At 41.3% G+C, this 22,664-nt stretch overlaps 1 protein-coding gene across 3 annotated transcripts in view; it reads right to left on the bottom strand.

Moving 5' to 3' along the window:
- The window catches only part of CDC42SE2 (CDC42 small effector 2), a 98,829-nt gene that overhangs the window by 63,896 nt on the left and 12,269 nt on the right, over nt 1–22,664 (bottom strand). Inside the window, exon 2 of one of the 3 annotated variants that reach the window (XM_056525717.1) lies at nt 9,057–9,148. The exons of the other annotated variants lie outside the window; for them this stretch is intronic. The gene's annotated coding sequence lies outside the window, so the exon portion shown is untranslated. The remainder of the gene's footprint in view (nt 1–9,056; nt 9,149–22,664) is intronic. 3 annotated transcript variants of the gene reach the window in all.

Raw genomic sequence — 22,664 nt, forward strand, 5'->3', positions numbered from 1 at the left:
AATTTCCAGGGGAGTACCCCTTTAACCCAAAGCACCTATTGCCTGCTGCATGTTCTGGGGTGCCGCTTGCTGCAAACTGGTTAAACTATACAGAAGTAGGATTACCCTTAAACTGCCCAAGTAACTACACAACCTATCATCTAGTTTTATGGACTCCCACCAGAAATTTTAGACATTCATCGAATGTAACCAGCTGTTACATATCCACCATTACATGCCTTACCACAATATTCCAAGATGTAGGGCTTGCTCTCAAATTTATAACCATAAAAAGAACAACTCTAGAAAGAGATCTGGACACCAGTTACCGATTACAGCCATATTTGGTTGATGTTCTTGGTATACCTTCCATGAGGATGTATATACAGGGTGGGCCATTTATATGGATACACCTTAATAAAATGGGAATGGTTGGTGATATTAACTTCCTGTTTGTGGCACATTAGTATATGTGAGGGGGGAAACTTTTCAAGATGGGTGGTGACCATGGCGGCCATTTTGAATCCAACTTTTGTTTTTCAATAGGAAGAGGGTCATGTGACGCATCAAACTTATTGGCAATTTCACAAGAAAAACAATGATGTGCTTGGTTTTAACGTAACTTTATTCTTTCATGAGTTATTTACAAGTTTCTGACCACTTATAAAATGTGTTCAATGTGCTGCCCATTGTGTTGGATTGTCAATGCAACCCTCTTCTCCCACTCTTCACACACTGATAGCAACACCGCAGGAGAAATGCTAGCACAGGCTTCCAGTATCTGTAGTTTCAGGTGCTGCAGAATGGGCAAAACAAAAATTGGAACAGGACCCTCAGTTTACGCAGAAGATTTTGTTCAGTGATGAGGCAAACTTTTATGTGAATGGTGAAGTTAACAAACAAAACCACCGCTATTGGTCTGACACTAACCCACATTGGATAGATCCCTCCAAGGCTGTTGGAACACAAACATTGATGGTATGGTGTGGTATATGGGGTACAAAGATAGCAGGGCCATTCTTCATCAATGGAAACCTCAAGGCCACTGGATATGTGAAATTTCTACATGATGATGTGTTTCCCTCTTTATGCACTGAAGCTCGTTCCCTGAGTTTTTCCAGCAAGATGGTGCACCACCACATTATGGGTGTCAGGTTCGAGCATTCCTAGATGAACAGTTTCCTGGAAAGTGGATTGGTCGTCGTGGGCCAGTTGAATGGCCCCCAAGGCCCGATCTGACCCCCTTAGACTTTTATCTTTGGGGTCATCTGAAGGCAATTGTCTATGCTGTGAAGATACGAGATGTGCAGCACCTGAAACTACGGATACTGGAAGCCTGTGCTAGCATTTCTCCTGCGGTGTTGCTATCAGTGTGTGAAGAGTGGGAGAAGAGGGTTGCATTGACAATCCAATACAATGGGCAGCACATTGAACACATTTTATAAGTGGTCAGAAACTTGTAAATAACTCATGAAAGAATAAAGTTACGTTAAAACCAAGGGCATCGTTGTTTTTCTTGTGAAATTCCCAATAAGTTTGACGCGTCACATGACCCTCTTCCTATTGAAAAAACAAAAGTTGGATTCAAAATGTCCGACTTCAAAATGGCCGCCATGGTCACCACCCATCTTGAAAAGTTTTCCCCCTCACATATACTAATGTGCCACAAACAGGAAGTTAATATCACCAACCATTCCCATTTTATTAAGGTGTATCCATATAAATGGCCCACCCTGTACAATGCATGCTTGCATACATAAAGCTATGTAACTAAAAGGTTACAATATTTCTGGTACAGAGAACTGGGACACAGCTAATGAAACTGAAATAAAACTGTACAGATTAACACAATAAGAAAAAAAAACAGCCAAGAGGGCACACCAATGGGGCATATATCATACCCTCTTCATTTTAGAAGTTGACTAAGATTTCTAGTTAGAGCCCCCACTTAAAACCTAGATCACATTGGATCTTGGCTACTTTTTATCCACAGCCATGAGTGGAGAGTTCCCAGTACCATTATACATTCCCTTCCTTTAGTATCCACTCCTGGCTTAGCATCAACAATAAGGGCCCAATGGCTGCCATTGAGAGTGACATAGAAGCAGTTGTGCAGACACTGTGGATGGTAAGAGGAGGTAGTATGAAAGGGTTACAGGAAAACCCATTCACCTGCATTTTACCTTCAGACAGCAGAATTTGCAACCGAAATTCCTAAGCAGAATTCCAGTTGTAAATTCCGTAGTGTGAACCGGCCTTTGGGGTTGTGGTTATAAAAGTGCATCTAATTTTTTAGACCCCCCCCCCCCGCCCCCATGGTGTTGAGGGGTTGACCTTAACCCAAGTTCACTGCCATCTGTGAATTTACAAAAAGAATAAGGGCATGCCCAGTGATTATACTAAAATGGTAAACCTCCATTTAGCCAACAATGAATTAAAAGTATTTTGCATGACTTATTTGTAGTTTTTTGTTAAAAATAAATAAAATAATATTAAAAAAATAAAAGAAATAATTAATAGAGATCTCAACAGAAAATCTTTTCTTTTCCAGGCCAAATGCCAAATAAGTTGGGAAACACTGACATACCTGGTGTGAAGTAACATTCATATATTCTCAAGACAGATGAGTTTAGAGCAAAGATGTATGCATAACCACAATATGAACATGTTATCTACAGTAATCCCCCGCTTTGAAGGGAGGGGGGTTGGGAAATGGCTGGAGGGAAGATCTGACAGACTAGTACATTTGGAAGTATCCGAATTCAGTGCCATTGTCGAGAGCAGCGTCCAGACCCTGTTGTTAAAGAGCCGATATATTAAAGCCATCAGAGTACAGCAGAACATATATATGGACCATTCTGGACTACATGGCAGCCACAATACATGACACAAATCGGTACTGACACATTGATTATTATTTGCTGGCTTTCCTTTGTTTGAGCTAAATGGAATCAGATCAATGTGTTTGTGGAATGTGTCAGCCAACATGACATTGAAAAGAAGGAAAAGCATTTCACGGGCAACCCTGGATGTAGCCGAGAGATTCAACGCACCCCCCCCAATCTATTCATAATGAGCACACAGGTTTCCAGATTAATCTCAAGGTAGTAATGTAGCAACTTTCCAATGCTATTGTGAAAGGGAAGAGAGATGCCAGCACCTGACCTCACCAGCCTTACGATAAAGCATCTTTGCAGATGGCAGATCTGGTTTCCCCAGTCTATATCTTGCATAAGGAGCAGATAGGGAGAAGTACCTGGATATTGCGGGTTGCCAGTGCCGCTCTTTACTATCACCTATTATGCAGCTTTTAGGTGGGTTATTTGTTATTACAACTTAATGTGTCCACACTTTACTTAAAATAGGCACTGTCATTTGCAAAAACATTTCTATAATGTAGATAATAACATAAGAATATTTGTAATATACATTGGCTTAAACGTGTATATTTGGGGGTGAAAAGGAGCCCTGCTCGTCCTCAGTGTCCTGAGAAACTTCTTGAATTATGTCTTTGCACAGACACACAGGCAATAGCTGCAGGGATAACAAAAAGAAAAATAGCCAGCACAACTACCTAATACACAGGTGCACGCCGCTATGGCAAAAAGAAGGTTGCAGCAGCACTCGGTCAAAAAATGGGGGCTCTTAGTGCGTGTCCCCCATTCACCACGCGGAGGTGACCTCATTTCGGATGGGACCCTAACGCTCATTTCACTCACTTCTGCTGGGCATATAGCCTCTGACTGGGTGACATGCTGGATCCACGATCAATTTAAAATTCTTCCTGTGAAAAGGGGAGGGGTGCACGGCTACAGAGGGTGCCACTCCCCCTAATTTGCACAGCAAAATCAAAAAGCCAGCACATCTATCTAATACACGAAATACACGTGGTGGATGGGGGACACGTTTTGATCAAAAAGTGCGCTAAGAGCCTCCATTTTTTTTACCAAGATTTCTGCTGCTACATTCTTTTTTGTAATAGCTGCAGGGACAGCATTTTTTCACCCAACAATATAGACATTTTGGGGGACATGTATCAAAGATTTTACCCCTGTTTTGTGTGTATTTTTTTGCGCAAAATTTTGCGCAAGCCCTTTTTTTGCGCACGTTTTGGTAGAGCATGTCCTCCAGATGTGGCCGAATCAGGGTACCTTGGAGTGACATCTATAGTACACATGGATTTATTAACTGCGTACTTTTTTTTTTTACACCAAAAATTTTGCCGCAAGAGCTGTTTTTTTTGCGCAAATATAAGCCATCTTGGACTTAACGTAGCAAGATGCTCTAAATCATTGATTCTATTTTCCAACGAGTGGATTTAGGAGATCACTATATTTACCCGCAATTTATGAAGCTCATTGCACTTGATTGATAAATTTAGCGCTTCTGCACATAATTTAGAATTCGGGAAAAGGGGTAAAATGCTTCTACCATACACAAATAATGATACATGTCCCCCATTGTAACCAATGTATATTACAAATATACACATGTTATCTACATTGCTGGGGTGTGGTGAATTCTTCAGGCATTTAGCCCTGCTAAATGCCTGAAGAATTGACATATGACGGGACAATCAGTCTTGCCCAGTCACTAAACTCTATAGACTGCAGGATATAGCGAGCCGTACAGGAAGTCAGCGTCCCAGTGTAGGGGCATGTGATGATGTCACTCATTATGCGCTCACCGGTCAGGACCGTGGATGCTGTCCAGCAACAGCAGCCACTGCCGGGGCGCAGAGATGCTGAGCTCCTGAGCGCACCAGGAGACGAAAGACAGGTAATGCATAGCAAAGGATCAGAGAGAGGAGGGAAGGGGCAGGGGATTTGGTGAATGAATGAGTGAATAGTGTGGCACAGGAGAGGATCAAGGGGGGGGGGGAGATGTGGCACAGGAGGTGATAAAAGGAAGGGGAGGGATGAAAGGGCAAAGGGTGTAATGAAACGGCATCACCCCTGTGATTTCTAATTATTTTATGTACCAGGACAAGTGGATGGTCATGAGGGACCAAACAGATTGTGCTCCGTTTTAGTTCCTTGGATAAGTAGTTTTAATTAAAATTTCCCCACCTCCGCATTATACAAAAAGGTTTTTCCAATGACAGTGTTATCCACTGTTTCCTTTCCATTTGGAGGGTACCACTGACACCTTATGTGGAATCCCATATGCAAAAATATAGAATCGCATCCCCTTTATCCATCCATACCCCTTTGCATAACATATACATGTAATCACGCAGAAAGTTGCCCAAATGTATTTACTAGTTGACTACATTTGTGTAGATAAAAATACCAGCAAAACAAGTACAATTTTCCAAACCAGCTCTGCATCCCCAGCGCTGCAAATTACCAGTGCTAACCACTGAGTCAGTATCGAATGAGAATCAGTTTACCACATGAACTTATAATATGGCCTATCAGTGTGTAACAAAGAAACTTCTCTTCAGTGCTCCAGTGGTGCTTCCGATGTCCCGCTCCGGTACCTGGCTCTGCTCCTCTTCCTCTCTGGAATCGTGACGACTGGGCCTGGAGTGCCACATTACCCATGATCCAATCACAGGCCGCGATAATGTCCCGTCTTGGCCAGAAATTGGCGTCACAATTTCTGATAGGAAGAGGAGTGCAGCTGGGGACCGGTGCCCCCGTGAGAGAGGGTAGCGGGGATGGAGTTAGAGGGATCAGGCTGTAAAGCATAAAACGGTGTTCCTGTGCGAAGGGTCACATTCCGCTACAGGGACAGATTTCTTCTTTACACCGGTGCAAGACACCATAGGCACCACTGGAGCTATGGGGAGGGAAGTAAACATTTGTTTTTTATACACTGTTAAGTGGGCATAGGTGTTATATAGAAATCATATAAATAAATGTCAATTAGGGTTGAGAGGACAGAAACATCTACTACTATAATACCCATAAGATGGAGCCCAGCCACAGGCAAACTAAACCTTTTTTTTTTTTGCAGCGCCCCTAGAGACAAATGCATATTGCTCTTCTTTAGAAATTGCATTCTGGGTATTTGAATTGTATTTTAGAATTTGCTCATCTTCAGGTGACTGGAGAATGTCCTCAGATGTCTTTTTATGAATATTGTATAGTTTTAACATATTATTTATCATTATAAAAGAATATATTCCATTTTGATTTTTTTTTCTATCAAATTTTCTGGGGGGAAAAAATTTCCAATTTTTCTAGGCCTTCAAATCTCTAAGCCATACAGCTATAAACTATTCCTAGGCTCATAGGACTGTGGCTTACTGTCATCATAGTGCATTGACCGCTGATATGCCTCCTATACATAGAATTAAAGGGGCTATGATTTTAGTACTTACCTGCCAGAACTGGGTATTTCCTGTTGGATTTGGTTCTCTAAACTACACATCCCACAGTTCCATGCTTAAAAGTTTGAGATCGCTTTCCTTCCTCCCAGACATCAGCAACCCCACCCATTGAAGCACAGTGTTTTCTAATCAGGGGGCCTACAGCTGTTGCTAAATTGAAGCAGGACAGGCTCCCTCTGATCACCTGAATAAAGATGTCAACTCTTGACGCACTGCAACCTGGGAAATCCTGAGACCTGAGTAATTTTGTATGCTGTTAAAAATAAATATTGGGGCAATAATCACATAAGAATTGTGAGAAAACCGTCACACACAGGTACAGACACTATATCATGAACTACACTAACTTTATAGCCCCTGTAGCACAGTCAAATAAAAAAAGATCCTGGAATACCCCTTTAATACTGTTTTCTTTCAGAGTCAGTTTACTATATGCCTCAGTAAAATGAATTGATTATATAAATGAAGGAGGCGATGACTCCTTTATTGGCGGCTGTTCTTCCAGCCAGACTAGATTCCATTGTATCCATGTTACAGTAGCCTATCATCCATGCACGTTGCAGCTGTAATAACTGGTAGGAACCCACAGAGTGCACCATTCATTTGGTATACATTCAAGACGCTAACACATCCTGTGTTGAGATGGAAACAAACGCTTTCTAATTTTAGGAAATGAGCCCTGCGCTAGTGAATTGTATGGCATCCACTAGACCAGCCTTTAGGACAATAAGATTTTAGCCTTGGGAATACTTACTGTACATTGAAAGGCATTTGTCTTTAAACAAAGGCAGGAAAATACAGGTAAACATTCTTAAGGAATATACAGAGGATTGTTGTATAAGAGCTCATACTGATATAACAGGGGGGGAACCAAAAGCAATATGAAGTCTCCATCCAAATCTAACTCGCACATTCAAGAAGCAGCGACAAGAAATGCACAAAACAACGCAGATAAATATTCCAAGGGTTCTTTATACCTGGCCAGATAGCTGCCCTTTACAGGTGCCAATTGACTTTGTACCAGTCCATCGGTGCGCGTTTAAACAGTCCAATCAATGGGTGCAAACAACCGTACCAAAGATCTCTGGCCATTCACTTCCATTATAGAAACGCTACATTCCCTTATTCCCTAACTTATAGGCCTGCACCATCTAAGCAATCAGCCTGATCACTGGATCGTTTACTCTGCTGCAGCGGAATGACCATGCAGAAGTTCTGCCCATGTGAACATAGCCTTAGGGTATGTCCATACGGGGAAAGAATTTCCCACAAAATTTTGAGCCCATTATGCTTAATGGAATTCCGCTGTCCCACTCACACATTCCGCATTCCCATTCAGAAATTTGCATTCTACTAAATTTAAAGACCTTCTAGCGGAATTGACGACGGAATTCCCATTGAACTCAATGGGGCTTGAATTTAATCAGAATTGTGTGTATAGAGAACAGATACCGGCGGAATTTTGCAATTCCATTAAAGGGGTACTCCGCTGCTCAGCGTTTGGAACAAACTGTTCCGAATGCTGGAGCCGGGAGTTTGTGACGTCATAGCCTCACCCCCTCATGACGTCACGCCCCGCCTCCTTAATGCAAGTCTATGGGAGGGGGCCTGACTGCCGTCATTCCACCTCCCACAGACTTGCATTGAGGGGGCAGGGCGTGATATCACGAGCTCCCGACGCCGGCTCCAGCGTTCTGAACAGTTTGTTCCAAACACTGAGCAGCGGAATACCGCTTTAAGCAAACTTTGCTGAACAGAATTTATGCGGAATAGCAGAGTTCTGCTGTGTGAACATAGCCTAAAAGGGCCTTTAGAAGGCTCACAACTGTGTCAGTGTTTTCCCACCAGTGTACCTCCGGCTGTGGCAAAACGACAACATTCAGCATGTTCCAGCATGTTTTGCAACAGCTGGAGGCACACTGGTGGAAAACCGTGCTGTAAGAAAAAGGAGACTCAAGCAGTTGCAACTTCTTTCATGCTTACTCACTCTATCTTACATAAGAGCAAAATAAGTGACTCCACGTCAAGAAATATTTTTGTGGCCTCATGTAGTCCGTTTATACTTCTGTTAATAGGATAAGTACTAGCTGTAGAAAATGCTTAACATATCATTTCATGAAGTGTCCTGCTCCCTTTAGGATTTAATTATTAGGCTCTGTTTACATCTTTTTTTATAACAGTTGGAAGAATATGGAGTATTCTCTGAATATACCTTATACCTATATAGTGGCATGTGTTAACCATTCAGTTCCTCAGTGAACCACATGGTCCGTCTTTATAGGAATGGGTATCAGACCATAATTTCCCATTCAACAGAAGAAAAATGCTAAACCTGACAATTTCGGCAGGAATTGCCGACCATGTAATGTACACCAGTATATGGAAAGATAGACTCAACTGTACTGCATGTTATGTACCGCTCTTTACCTGTGCCAGGATGAGTTGTTTCTTGGACACCAGGAAAGGGTTATTAAAGGGGTAAAAAAAATGTTATTCAATCAACTGGTGCCAGAACACTAAAGTGTACCTGTCATCAACAAAAACTTTTTATATAATGTAGATAATACCATTGTATGTATTAGGGCTGGGCGGTATGACCAAATATGAGTATCACGGTATTTTTGGAACTTATGGCGGTTCCACGGTATATAACGGTATCTCCCCCCCCCCCCCCCCCACACACACACAAAATAAATTATCAGCCCAGCGCTGCGCTATCCCCATCGGAGTAAATACTCACATATCACTCGCAAGTGCTGTCCTCCTCGTCCTGTTTGTTGCTGGCCGCCGGCGCAGACCCTTTGTACTGTACGCTGTATCCCTATGCCCGGGCTGCAAAAGATAAACAAAATAAACTTTAACGCTCCTTCCTATGACGGCCTCACGCTCTTCCTGGGGATGGGAACTTCGCAGAGCCGTCAGCCCATCACCGGCTGCAGCGATGTTCCACCTCGGCCGGTGATAGGTTGAGCACACTGTCATGTAAGAAGCCGGCCAGAGCTCCTTACATGACAGTGAGCTCAGCCTATCACCGGCCGAGGTGGAACATTGCTGCGGCCGGTGATAGGCTGACGGCTCTCCAAAGTTCCCGTTCACAGAAGCAGGTGAGGCCAGTACCTGACCAACGTGGCAAGGTGAGTTAAAGTTTATTTTGTTTATCTTTTTATCTTTTGCAGACCGGGCATAGGGATACAGCGTACAGAACAGAGATCCATCGGCCTACAACAAACAGGAGGACGAGGAGGGCAGCGCTTGCAGGGGGACGTGATTAGTTCCCTGATGGGGACAGTGCAGCGCTGACCTGATAGTTAATATGGGGGGGGGGGCAGAACAGTGCTCGGGGGTCACATATGATTAGTGGGGACAGTGCAGCGCTGGGTTGATTACTCATTCATTCCCGAGGGGGAGGGGCCAAACCGGAATTGCGGTATGGGGAAAAATTCATATCGTGCAGCACAAACATTTCGGTATTCGGTATGAACCGGTATACTGCCCAGCCCTAATATGTATATTTGTAATATACATTGGTTAAAAAAATGTGTATATTTTTGTCCCTACAGCTAACGTCTGTGTATCTTTATGAGGAGTCCAAATACAGGAAGTGAGGGTGGACAAGCAGGACTCTGTGCAGTGACACTCTATGACATTCCCCCGGCTCACACATGAGAATGATTGACAAACCAGGATCTTGCACAGAGCCCTGCTTGTCCTGTCCTCACTTCCTGTATTTGGACTCCTCATAGAGACACACAGGCAATAGCTGCAGGGACAGCACTTTTTCACCCCAAAATATACACATTTTTTAACCACAAATATATTATAGATATACATATAATTGTAATATCCACGTTATATAGAAAGTTATATAGAGAGGTACACTTTAAACTGATTTGTAAATTACTTCTATTTAAAAATCTTAACCCTTCCAGTACTTAGCTGCTGTATGCTGCACAGGAAGTGCTTGTCTTTTTCAATGACTTTTCTGTCTGACCACAGTGCTCTCTGATGACACCTCTGTCTGACTCAGGAACTGTCAAGAGCAACCCGACCCCCCCCCCCCCCCAAAAAAAAAAAATATAGTTTTTCACTTGAGTACCCCATTAAATTCAATTTTTCTGGTACACTATATCTACTGTACTGGATCCTGAAGAGACCCCTTTCATAACTTAGAATGGGATTTACATAGTCCAGCAGCTACCTACGACTTTTACATGTAAGGTCTTGTTCTATCTGTATTCGGTATCTGCTTTTTTCTTACTTTATTAATGTTACATTTACATTTTTTGATAGTTTTATATTGCCATTTTATGTTTTTTTAACTACTAGTTTTCCATTAAGTCATGGTCTCAAAGATACAATATTTGCAACTTACAATGGCCATTCCAAGCATGTCACCAAGCATCTTGTAGTGTATACATCAGGTGGCTCTCTGTTCTACCTTATGTTACTACAGTCTATATAGACTCCTAACATTTTTGTAAATATTTTGTTATATCTTTTCAAGTGACACACTGAAGTAATGACACTCCGCTACAATGTAAAGTAGTGAGTGTACAGCCTGTATAACAGAGTTTAATGTTGTGTCCCCTCAAAATAACTCCACACACTTTAATGTCTAAACATTGGGAACAAAAGTGATTATATCCCTAAGTGGAAATGTCCAAATTGGGCACAAAGAGTCAATATTTTGTGTGACTGACATTATTTTCCTGCACTGCCTTAAGCATCTTGGGCATGGAGTTCACCAGAGCTTCACAGGTTGCCACTGGAGTTCTCGGCTACTCCTCCATGATGACATCATCATGGAGCTGGTGGAGGTTTGAGGATGCCTCAAAGATGCTCAATAGTGTTTAGGTCTGGAGGTATGCTTGGCCAGTTCATCACTTTTACCCTGAAGGTCATTTTGAAGGTATATTTGGGCCACTATGTTGAAATACAGAGAGTTAAATGCCATGAAGTCCATGTTGAACTTCCAGTAACCAGTATTAGAGAGTAAGAGCGATAACACCAAATTTAAAGGACACCGGTCACCCGTTCACCCACACTAAACCCAATACACCGGGTTATAGTGCGGGTGAACAGGAGACTGAAGAGGGCTCTCTGACTAATATACATACCTGCAGTCCGGTGCAGTGTCCCTCTGAAAACCGGCTTCATTCTGAGCTGAAGGCGAGCCTGCTGGCTGGATTTGATTATTCATTGTCGCTGGTCATGTGAGCACTCAGTAGGCACAAGTGCTAATGTGACCAGTGACCATGAATATTCAAATCCAACCGGTGGGCCCACCTCCAGCACGCACAGCACAGAAAGAAGCTGATCTTCAGAGGGACTGGGCGCCGGACAGAAGGTTTGTATATTAGTCAGAGACCCCGCCTCGATCTCCTGTTCACCTGCACTATAACCCGGTGTATTGGGTTAATTGTGGGTGAACTGGGAACCATTTTCCTTTAAGACATCTGCTCCCCATTTACACCTGAGACCTTTTATGTCTAATGAGTCACATGACACTGGGGAGGAAAAAAGGCTAATTCAGACCAATTTTGACATTTCCACTAAGGTGTACTCACTTTTGTTGCCAAGGTTTATACATTAATGGCTCTGTGTCAAGTTATTTTGAGGAAACACAACATTAACCCCTTAACAACGCAGGACGTAAATGTACGTCCTGGTGAGGTAGTACTTAACACAGCAGGACGTACATTGACGTCCTATACATAACCGCACGCATCGAAGCGATGCTCGGGTCATGCGCGGCAGGTCCTGGCTGCTATCATGATAGCAGCCAGGGACCTGCCGGTAAAGGCCAACATTAACCCCTCAGATGCCGTGATCAACACAGTTCACGGCATCTGCAGAAGTGTGGCACTTAATGTGGACGATCGGATTGCCCGCAGCACTGCCGCAGGGATCCGATCATCTGTAATGGCGGACGGAGGCCCCCTCACCTGCCACCGTCCGTCTCCCGGCGTCTTCTGCACTGGTCTAAGATCGAGCAGACCAGAGCAGAATATGACCGATAACACTGATCAGTGCTATGCAAATGATTGCTATAAATAGTCACCTATGGGGACTATTAAAGTGTAAAAAAAAAAAAAAAAAGTAAAAAAAAAAATTAAAAGTTAAAAAGAAAGTGAAAAATCCCCTCCCCCAATTAAAATGGTAATTGTCTGTTTTTCTATATATTACCCCCAAAAAGTGTAATTTTTTTTAAATAAACATATTTGGTATTGCCGAATGCGTAAATATCTGAACTATTAAAATATCATGATAATTATTACATACGGTGAACGGCGTGAACGTAAAAAAAAGTCAAAAATTGCTGCTTTTTTTTAACATTTTATAAAAAATTTTTTTATAAAAAATGTATTAGAAGTTTTATATATGCAAATGTGGTATCAAAAAAATTGCAGATCACGGCGCAAAAAATGAGCCCTCATACCGCCACTTATACGGAAAAATTAAAAAGTTATAGGTCAGCAAAATAGAGGGATTTTAAAACGTACTAATTTGGTTAAAAAGTCATTCTAGCTGGGCGGAGCTGCCCTGGCTCATGAATATTCATGAACTTATCCTCCTGGTTTAATTCTTCTTTCTCGGTCTGTTTGTGAATAAATACACCCTCCGTCCCTCCCTTCCTCCCACCCCCGGCTTTTCACTCATGCAGCCCGTCTTCTTACTTGTATAGAGCCGCAGCTTGAGTGAAGCGGGGGGAAGAACACCGCTTCCGGGTGTACGGAACGCAGCGCATGCGCGGCCCTCCCCACCAGACCGAGAAAGAAGAATTAGACCAGGAGCATAAGTTCATGAATATTCATGAGCCGGGCGGCAGCTCTGCCCCGGTTAGAATGACGTGTGGCCGAGTCCCAGATGATAACACCTCCCACTGAGTCCCAAGCCAGGGAATAACAGAAAACTAACAATATAGATATCTTAAGAACCGCTGAACCATTTTTAACCAGGTAAGAAGCATTTTAATCAGGATCACCCGCACTACAAGCCTGTGTAACAGGTTTAGTGCGGATGATTCTGATGACAGATTTCCTTTAAGGCCCAAATGGGCTGAGTCCTTAAGGGGTTAAACACTGTTATACAGGCTGTGCACTCACTACATTACATTGTAGCAGGGTGTTATTTCTTCAGTTTGGTCACATGAAAAGACGCCCAATGTTCCCAAACTAGTGTGACTCCAGCTGATGCCAAATTACAAATCCTTTGACATGTTTTAGTGTTGCAGCAGCTGGAGGCACACAGGCATCAAAACTGTGCATAATTTGGATACCTAGCTTTATCCTATACTGTGCGGGACACAGTGCTGTTCAGTGTCCTATGTGGTTTTTTTCCATGCTGTGAAGTGTGAACCCAGCCTTATCCTGGTGCCTGACAAAAAAAGTGCCGCATTTATGCCACAGAACTAATCGCTCATAACCTGTGCCCCAAAATAGTGGCATCTAACAAGACAGAGGATGAGCTGTCTAAGGAATGTCTTAGAGCCCGGCAGCGGTGCTGAAGTCACATGGTGTTTAGGTTTTTAAGGCTCATAAAGGACATTTTTGGCAGGAACCTGACATAAATGTGCTTGGCATTGGCAGCGTTTCAGCAGCTGTTAAATGTCTCTATGGAGGGAACTAAGAAAACGCCTAAAGACATTACTTGAAGGTCACAGGGTAATAAGGGATCAATTCAGTATTATCAGTAAATTACTAAAGTTGATGCATCTATCCAGGCAAGGATTGGGCGGCTTCAAACACAAGAAAAGAAATCATAAAAAAAAAAAAAGAGAGAAACCCCCAGATCCATATCTGTAGCTTTGGGAAACCCCTTTATAAAATGTTATCACCATGAAAAAGTTCCCTAATAGTGTTTTACTTCAGAACTATAAACCACAACATACAACTACTCAAACTAGTTTCAAGCGGTTCTCCCCCATAAGGTGATTTTAGTATGTACCTGGCAGGGAGTAATGGATATGCTTAGGAAGGATCCGCGCTTGTCTTGGGGCTAAATGGCTGTGTTGTGAGATCACCACAAAAATTTTCATTTAGCCAAAGGGATCTATGGCGATCTGAGATCCTATGTCATATGGTCCTCGAAACTATCCACACCAACAATAGAGACCAGAATGAATCAATATATGTACAAAAAATTATGTTTTTGAGATACAATAATTAATAAAAGCACATAAAAAAACAGACAGAGGTACAGCAGAATACTGAGGCAGAAGAGTGGGGGATGAGGCACAATATGTGTGACAAGGGGACCTATGGCAGAGCAACTGACCATATGCAGCAGGAAAAGTACTATAAGCTATATGTTCATGCACCCTATAGGAAAAATGCCTCTCCCCTTCAACCCTAAACGCATTTTCGCTACACAGCTTTGCCCCTGAAGAAGCTGTGTAGCAAAAACACGTTTGGGTTTGGAGATGAGAGGCATTTTTCCTATAGGATGCATGATCATATCATAGTACTTTGCAGTTTTTTCTGTGTCTTTTCCTGCTGCATACGGTCAGTTGCTCTGCCATAGGTCTCCTTGTCACACATATTGTGGCAGTTATGTATAGTATCATACCTATCTGGAGATTCTTGCATATATTATTTCCTTAGTTCCAGGATAAATTACAGCAGTCCAGGTCATCATATACGGTATGTTCGATGCATGCCCCTATTTTACTCTGCATGATTATGTAATCAATATCTGTGCCCTCATCCCCCACTCTTCTGCCTAAGTATTTGGCTGTACCTCTGTTGTATGTGCTTTTATTCATTTTTGTATCTTAATAAAAACATTTAGATTTTTACGCATATTGATTCATTATCGTCTCTATTGTTGGTGTGGAGATTACCATAAAGCTGTGATTATCTTTTTGTAAACTGGCTATTTCCTGTGGGAGTTTGTTCCCTTAAACTACAAATCCTATCATTCCTTGTTTGTAAGTGTGAGGTCACTTTTCTTCCTCCCACACATTGAAAGACCCCTGTGATTTCATCAAAGCAATAGACCAGTGTTTTTTGACCAGGGTGCCCCCAGCTGTTGCAAAAACAGAACGATCTTCCTCCCACCCAGTAGTCCTCCACCCATTGAAGCATATACAGGCTTACTCTGATCACCTGAGTGGTGATGTAATGTCTCAGTGCTGAACTGTAACCTGGGAAAACGTGAGACAAGTCATCTTTTATGCTGTTAAAAATAAACATTGGGGCAAAAAACACTGAAAGAATTGTGAACCCACCATCACACACAAGTACAGACACTATATTATGAACTACACTAACTTTACAGCCCCTGTAGCATAGTCAAATAAAAATCCTGGAATATCCCTTATAGATACATAAGTGCATTTTACAAGGAATGGATCAAGAATATTTTTTAACTAATTAAAAACAGATACTGATCCATATTCCTAATTTATAATCTGTTTATACTTAATTTTCTGTATATGATTATAGGGGGACAGGGACCATTCCTCGTAAGCTGTTTTTAACAGCATTTTTAAGGAAGGTGATTTTGGGCAGCCATGGTGACCAAAGGGACCAGTAGGCTACAGCTGACTCGATGGCTCCTTTCGGGGAGTGTCCTAGTTATGCTCTGTGACCTGTGCAGAAGCCAGTGAGCAGGCAGGAGGTCAGCTTTGACCAAGACCTAGTGTGAATGGAGGATAGTGATACAGAATATAGATAGTGATGTGGAGTGACAGGAAAAAAAAAAAAATTTCAACATAAAAACAGGTCATTTACTGAAATAATTCCCTTTAAGCTCCTCCTTTTAGGCAAAGTATAAAATAATGTTGTATTTTCAAGAACTGTGCAATGAATCAGAATATGTAATACATGGACTACGTAAGGAAACTGCTTTCTGTAGGTCCTCTACATGCACAGATATGGGGCAATTCATTATATGTGTAGAGGAAGAGTGGTACAGTTGCCCAAAGTAACCAATCAGATCAATTCTTTTATTTTTACAAAAGGCCTCTGAAAATGATCAAAGCAATCTGATTAGTCGCTATGGGCAACTGCACCACTCTTCCTCTACACATGATAAATCGTCCCCCAATGTCTTAGCAGCAATCCCAGTAAATAGGAGAGAACAGGGAGAATGTACTTTGTATATCAGGCCCCCTATTGGAAGAGAGGGGAGAATGCTAATGCTAGTGCTAGCACATTTATCAGCTAAGGTGGTCTTTTAAAGGGGTACTCTGGTGGAAAACTTTTATTTTTATTTTTTTTTATCAACTGGTGCCAGAAAGTTAAACAGATTTGTAAATTACTTCTATTAAAAAAAATCTTAATCCTTCCAGTACTTATTAGCAGCTGAATACTACAGAGGAAATTCAATTATTTTTGGAACACAGAGCTCTTTGCTGACATCTCTGTCCATTTTAAGAACTGTCCAGAGTAGGAGAAAATCCCCATAGAAAACATATGCTGCTCTGGGCAGTTCCTAAAATGGACAGAGAGGTCAGCAGAGAGCACTGTGGTCATGATGTTAGCAGAGAGCTCTGTGTTCCAAAAAGAAAATAATTTCCTCTATAGTATTCAGCAGCTAATAAGTACTGGAAGAATTAAGATTTTTTTAATAGAAGTAATTTTCCAATCTGTTTAATTTCTGGCACCAGTTGATAAAAAAAGTTTTCCACCGGAGTACCCCTTTAAGATCACACTCACTTTGGTGTTTTATAGGACAGTGAAAAGTAGGCCAAGAGCTAAATTTACAACCCACACAATACTAGTAACGAAGATGCTAAAAGACAACAGTAGACTAGAATAGCTGACTACATGTAGTTAATAAGCTGGCATACTTATGGCCACCATTTACATACATTATAAGTGGATTTCCCTCATGTGCAGCCATGTATGAGCATTTGCACACAACTTATGATAGGACGTCTGACCTCACTGACCTCAAGAGTTCTATAGAAGCACACGGCCGACTGTCGCCGTTTTTTTTATCCCCTTTTTGTTTGCTTTTTTGCAGTCTGTAAGCGGATTCAAAACGGTTTAAAAAAATCCCATTCATGTCAATGGGATTTTTGTACAATCCGTTTGACGGCAGAAAAAACGGCACATGCAGTATTTTTTCTTCTGTCCAAATAAATGGAAGTAAAAAACGGATACACTAAATTAACATTGAAGTTTATGGTAAACGGATGAGCCTTTAATGTCATCCATTTGCATCTGTTTTTTCAATCCGTTTTTACTTTTGAGCATGCTCAGAACAAAAAAAAATATTTTTTGGGTTTATTAACTGAACAAAAACGGATCCAAACGGATTACATCCGTTCGCATCCATTTTTGTAATTTTTTTTTTTTAAGTCCATTTTTAATTTTGATGGGAGAAGAAAGGAATAGGCCTAGACAACCGTGTGAACACAGCCTTATTGGGGTAAAAATAAACTACCGTTGTGCTTCGGAACAAAGGTCATTACAGAAGAAATGCAAAAGGAGACAACGGGATTACCACAGGACAGAGTCTGCCGGCTACGTCTAGACACATAGGCCCAGATTTATCAAACTGCACAGGTAACGAGCTGAGGTAAAGTGAAAGCTGAGCTGTGATTGGATGCTATGGGCAAATCACTCTACTTTTTCTCTCAGAAAGTTTGATAAATCAGAGCAATAGTGGGAGCTTTATCAAGACCTGAGCAGGGGAAAAGTGGAGCAGTTCCCCGTAGCAGTCAGATTGCTTCTTTTACTTTTTAGAAGGCTTCTGAAAAATAAAAGAAGCAATATGAATGGTTACTATAGGCAACTGCTCCGCTTTTCCTCTTCACAGGTTTTGATAAATTTCCCCCATAGGGCCTATCCTACCAAAACCATGGTTGCCACGGGCGACAAGTAAATATGAGTTCTCATAAATAAGACCCACAATGTACACAGGGCTGTCTATGTCATTTAGAAGGGTGCCATGTTTTCTACTAAAGGAAGATATCAAATGCAGTGATTCGGACATGTTCATACGCAGAGGATACACTGCGGATCTCACAAGGGGAAATGTATAGTAAAATTATGCAACTTTCCACTTTGGGGGGGAATTTATAAGCAAAAATTAAGAGTGGTGCCCAAATGTGCAACTTTTTAATGCATTTATTTGATGAATCTCCCCCCCCCCCCCCCTCTTTCATTTATTGGAAACCGTATTGAGTCTACAACATAAAAACCATTGTGAAATACTTAGCATGAAATCCACAGCGCTTGGTGCAGATTTTATACAGAGAAAGTTGATGATAACACCATGCAGTTTTTCTGCGCTACATGAAAACATAAACCTACAGAAAATCATAGCTTAAGGCATAGCTTAGGGTGCACGCACACCACGTTTTTGCAATACAGTTCCCGTATCAGGTTTTTGATGAAAAACGAATTCCTCAAAACCTGACTAAACTGTTTCAAAACGTGTGTACAAATTTTAACCCATATACGGTTGAAAACCGTATACGGTTTGAAAAATGGTGTACGGTTGCATCCATTTTTTAAGAAAAAAACGCATACGTTTTTAACTTTTCACTCCATTTTGAATACACAAGTTTCACTTGTTTGATTGAAATTCCAAGAAAAAAAACTGTGCAAAGTCAAAAACCATATGGAACCGTACACACATACAGTTCTGTACGGTTTCCATTGAATCCCATGTTAAAAGAAAACGTATACGGTTTAATACAGTTTTTCACCCAGACCAAAAAACGTGGTACACTACGGTTTTGGGTAAAGGTAAAAAAACGGACAAATCCGTATTGGATGTAAAACGGAGTAAACCGGATGATGCGTTTGACATATGGTTTACAATATTAAAGTCAATGCTTACAGTTTTCTATACAGTTCCATACGGTTTTTAACTTGAAACCGTATACGGGAACTGTATAGCAAAAACCTGATGTGCATGCACCCTAAGACCTGTGTTTCCCAAACAGGGTGCCTCCAGCTGTTACAAAACTACAACTCCCAGCATGTTAGGAGTTGTATTTTTGCAACACCTGGAGGCACCCTGTTTGGGAAACACTGGCTTAGACTGTTACTTTAAGTAAGAATGATCAGAATCAATCTATAAAATAAAACCTTAGGACCTGTTCACATTATGTTTTTAGTTTACGTTTAGTTTAAGTACACTAGAAAAGCTTCCAACGTTCACACTAAACTTTTCCATATCCTTCCACTGCCAAACAGAGAAGTAGTTTTTCATCAACTGTCTTGGGTTGAAGACTACGGTCCTGGACTCACAATCCCTTTGTCGAACCAAGGATGCTGTAGGCACAGCTGGAAGATAATGTCTTTGGGCGCTCTCCACAGGGGTTAATAAACTTGACCGAAAAAGGACCAATAAAATAATAAATGTTTATTAATAGTATACAAACGGACAACGCGTTTTGAGGGGTGGGACCCCTCTTCTTCAGGCCCACACACACTCCCTTTGTCGAGCACTTTATGACTTATCTGAGTAGCTACCAAAAGGCCCCAGTAATGTCTACATTCCGGCATATTTTACATGTCAAACTCATTTTATATATTTAATACAAATCCGTGGTGTAAAGCATTCCTTCCATGTTATTTATACATTTCTTTAAATGGGAAAAATAGCTTGTATGATGGCAGGAAAGATAGCAATTATTAACTAATCCGCATCGCATACATTTTGCTCTGGATGCTAATATAGTTGTATATAACTTGCTTTAACAACAAAAATAACTATAACTATCTATAATACTTAGGTGTGAATGAGCCCTAACAATTAATCCAAGTGATCAGAAAACTAACCAGGCCATATATGTCAGCTCATTGGTGATCTGAACACTGGCATCCCACCTATCACAAGAAGATGTAGAAACTTAAAGGGGTACTCCGGTGGAAAACATTTTTTTTATTTTTATCAACTGGTGCCACAAACTTAAACAGAATTGAAAATGACTTCTATTTAAACATCTTAATCCTTCCAGTGCTTAACAGCTTCTGTGCAATTTTAATGTCAGGAACTGTCCAGAGCAGGATAGGTTTGCTATGGGGATTTGCTCCTGCTCTGGACAGTTCCTGACATGGACAGAGGTGTCAGCAGAGAGCACTGTGGACAGACAGAAAAGAAATTCAAAAAGCAAAGAACTTCCTCTGTAGTATACAGCAGCTGATAAGTACTGCAAGGATTAAGATTTTTCAATAGAAGTAATTTACAAATCTCTTTAACTTTCTGGCACCAGTTGATTTTCCACCGGAATACCCCTTTAATCAGTAAGCCAGAGCACTCATAATTCATTGGTTGGCTGAACGCCCATTGACTTCAATAACTGCATAAATACAGATCATACACTCTACTGGAACAGATCTCTTTGATCTCAGAATTGCTGGGGTACCCCAATAATCTGACCAAAAAGAGAGAAACCAAGGAAAACAACATCTGTCTGAATTTAGTGACCTCGTGCTGAACCCATCAAATGCCAGAAAGCTACAAACTATGCCAACTATGCCAGTCCAATTATAGAAGGTCTATGAAATGCTACAGAACGCCTCATCGGTAGTCATTGAAATGATGGAGGATTAACACCTAGAAAATCTCCATAAAACCCTTGTTAAAAGTTTATGTAGCTGATGATCACCAAAGCATCATCCTAGTATTCCTCTGGTTTATGATGTGCTGCAGGGAACTCCATCCATTCCCTACATACCAAGCTCAAGTTATAAGTAAGCAGTAAAAAACACACACCCAGATCTCCACGAAGCCTGCAATGAAAGAAAGCTGAATCACATATGACCTTACGTACTCTGCTCTGCTGAGCTGCTTTACAGTGCACACTTGTCAATCACAAGATAACTTGCACGTGTCCTACCATGAACAACTTTGTTCGGTGCCTTACTAACCTAGGGTGCATGCACACCACGTTTTTGCTATACAGCTCCTGTATACAGTTTCAAGTTAAAAACCGTACGGAAGCATATAGAAAACCGTATGCATTGACTTAAAGGGGTACTCCGGTGAAAAACTTTTTTTTATTAAACCAACTGGTGCCAGAAAGCTAAACCGATTTGTAAATGACTTCTATTAAAAAATCTTAATTCTTCCAGTACTTATTAGCTGCTGAATGCTACAGAGGAAATTATTTTCTTTTTGGAACACAGAGCTCTCTGCTGACATCATGACCACAGTGCTCTCTGCTGACATCTTTGTCCAGTTTAAGAACTCTCCAGAGTAGGAGAAAATCCCCATAGCAAACATATGCTGCTATGGACAGAGATGTCAGCAGAGAGCACTGTGCTCGTGATGTCAGCAGAGAGCTCTGTGTTCCAAAAAGAAAATAATTTCCTCTGTAGTATTCAACAGCTAATAAGTACTGGAAGGATTAAGATTTTTTAATAGAAGTAATTTACAAATCTGTTTAACTTTCTGGCACTAATTAAAAAAAAATAAAAAAAAAAGTTTTCCACCAGAGTACCCATTTAACATTGTAAACCGTATGTCAAACGCATCATCCAGTTTAGTCCGTTTTGCGTCTTATACTGTTTTGTCTGTTTTTTTCCCCGTATTCAAAACCGTAGTCTGCCACGTTTTTTGGACCGGGTGAAAAGCCGTATTAAACTGTATACGTTTTTTTTTTTTTTTTTTTTAACATGGGAGTCAATGGGAACCGTACAGAACCATATGTGCGTACAGTTCCATCCGGTTTTCACCATACGGTTTTTGACTTTGCACAGTTTTTTCTTGGAATTTCAAACAAGTGAAGCTTTATTCAAAATGGAGTGAAAAGTTAAAAACATATACGTTTTTTCCTTTAAAAATGGAAGCAACTGGACATCATTTTTCAAACCATATCCGGTTTTTAATCGCATACGGGTTGAAATTTCTACACACGTTTTGAGGAATCCGTTTTTCATCAAAAACCTGATACGGGAACCGTATTGCAAAAATGTGGTGTGAATGCACCCGTATATGTACTTCAGCTGTCTGGGTAGGCTGGGGGTTACAGCCTTGCAACAGCTAAAGAGCCATAGGTTGGGGAAGACTGCTTTATATAAGAGCGAGAGAGAAAGGACCAAGAACATGGTCACTGGACTGTACAATACAATGGGGGAGATTTATCAAAACCAGTGCAGAGGAAAGTTGCCCAGTTGCCCATAGCAACCAGATTTCTTTCATTTTGCAGAGGCCTTTTCAGAAATGAAAGTAGTGATCTGATTGGTTGCTATGGGCAACTTTTACTCTGGACAGGTTTTCACAAATCTCCCCCAATGTGCTTTCGGCCCCTTTCACACTGCCGTTGGGCCCTGTTGGCAAACGTCCACCAGGCACTTTTTTTTGTGCCTTAACAGATGTTATTTTTGACGGGAAACAACGGGTCTCGAAAAATCCCATATACTATTATGGGGTCCATCGG

Source organism: Hyla sarda, chromosome 1, assembly GCF_029499605.1.
Source record: "Hyla sarda isolate aHylSar1 chromosome 1, aHylSar1.hap1, whole genome shotgun sequence".
Classification (NCBI taxonomy): Eukaryota; Metazoa; Chordata; class Amphibia; order Anura; family Hylidae; genus Hyla; species Hyla sarda.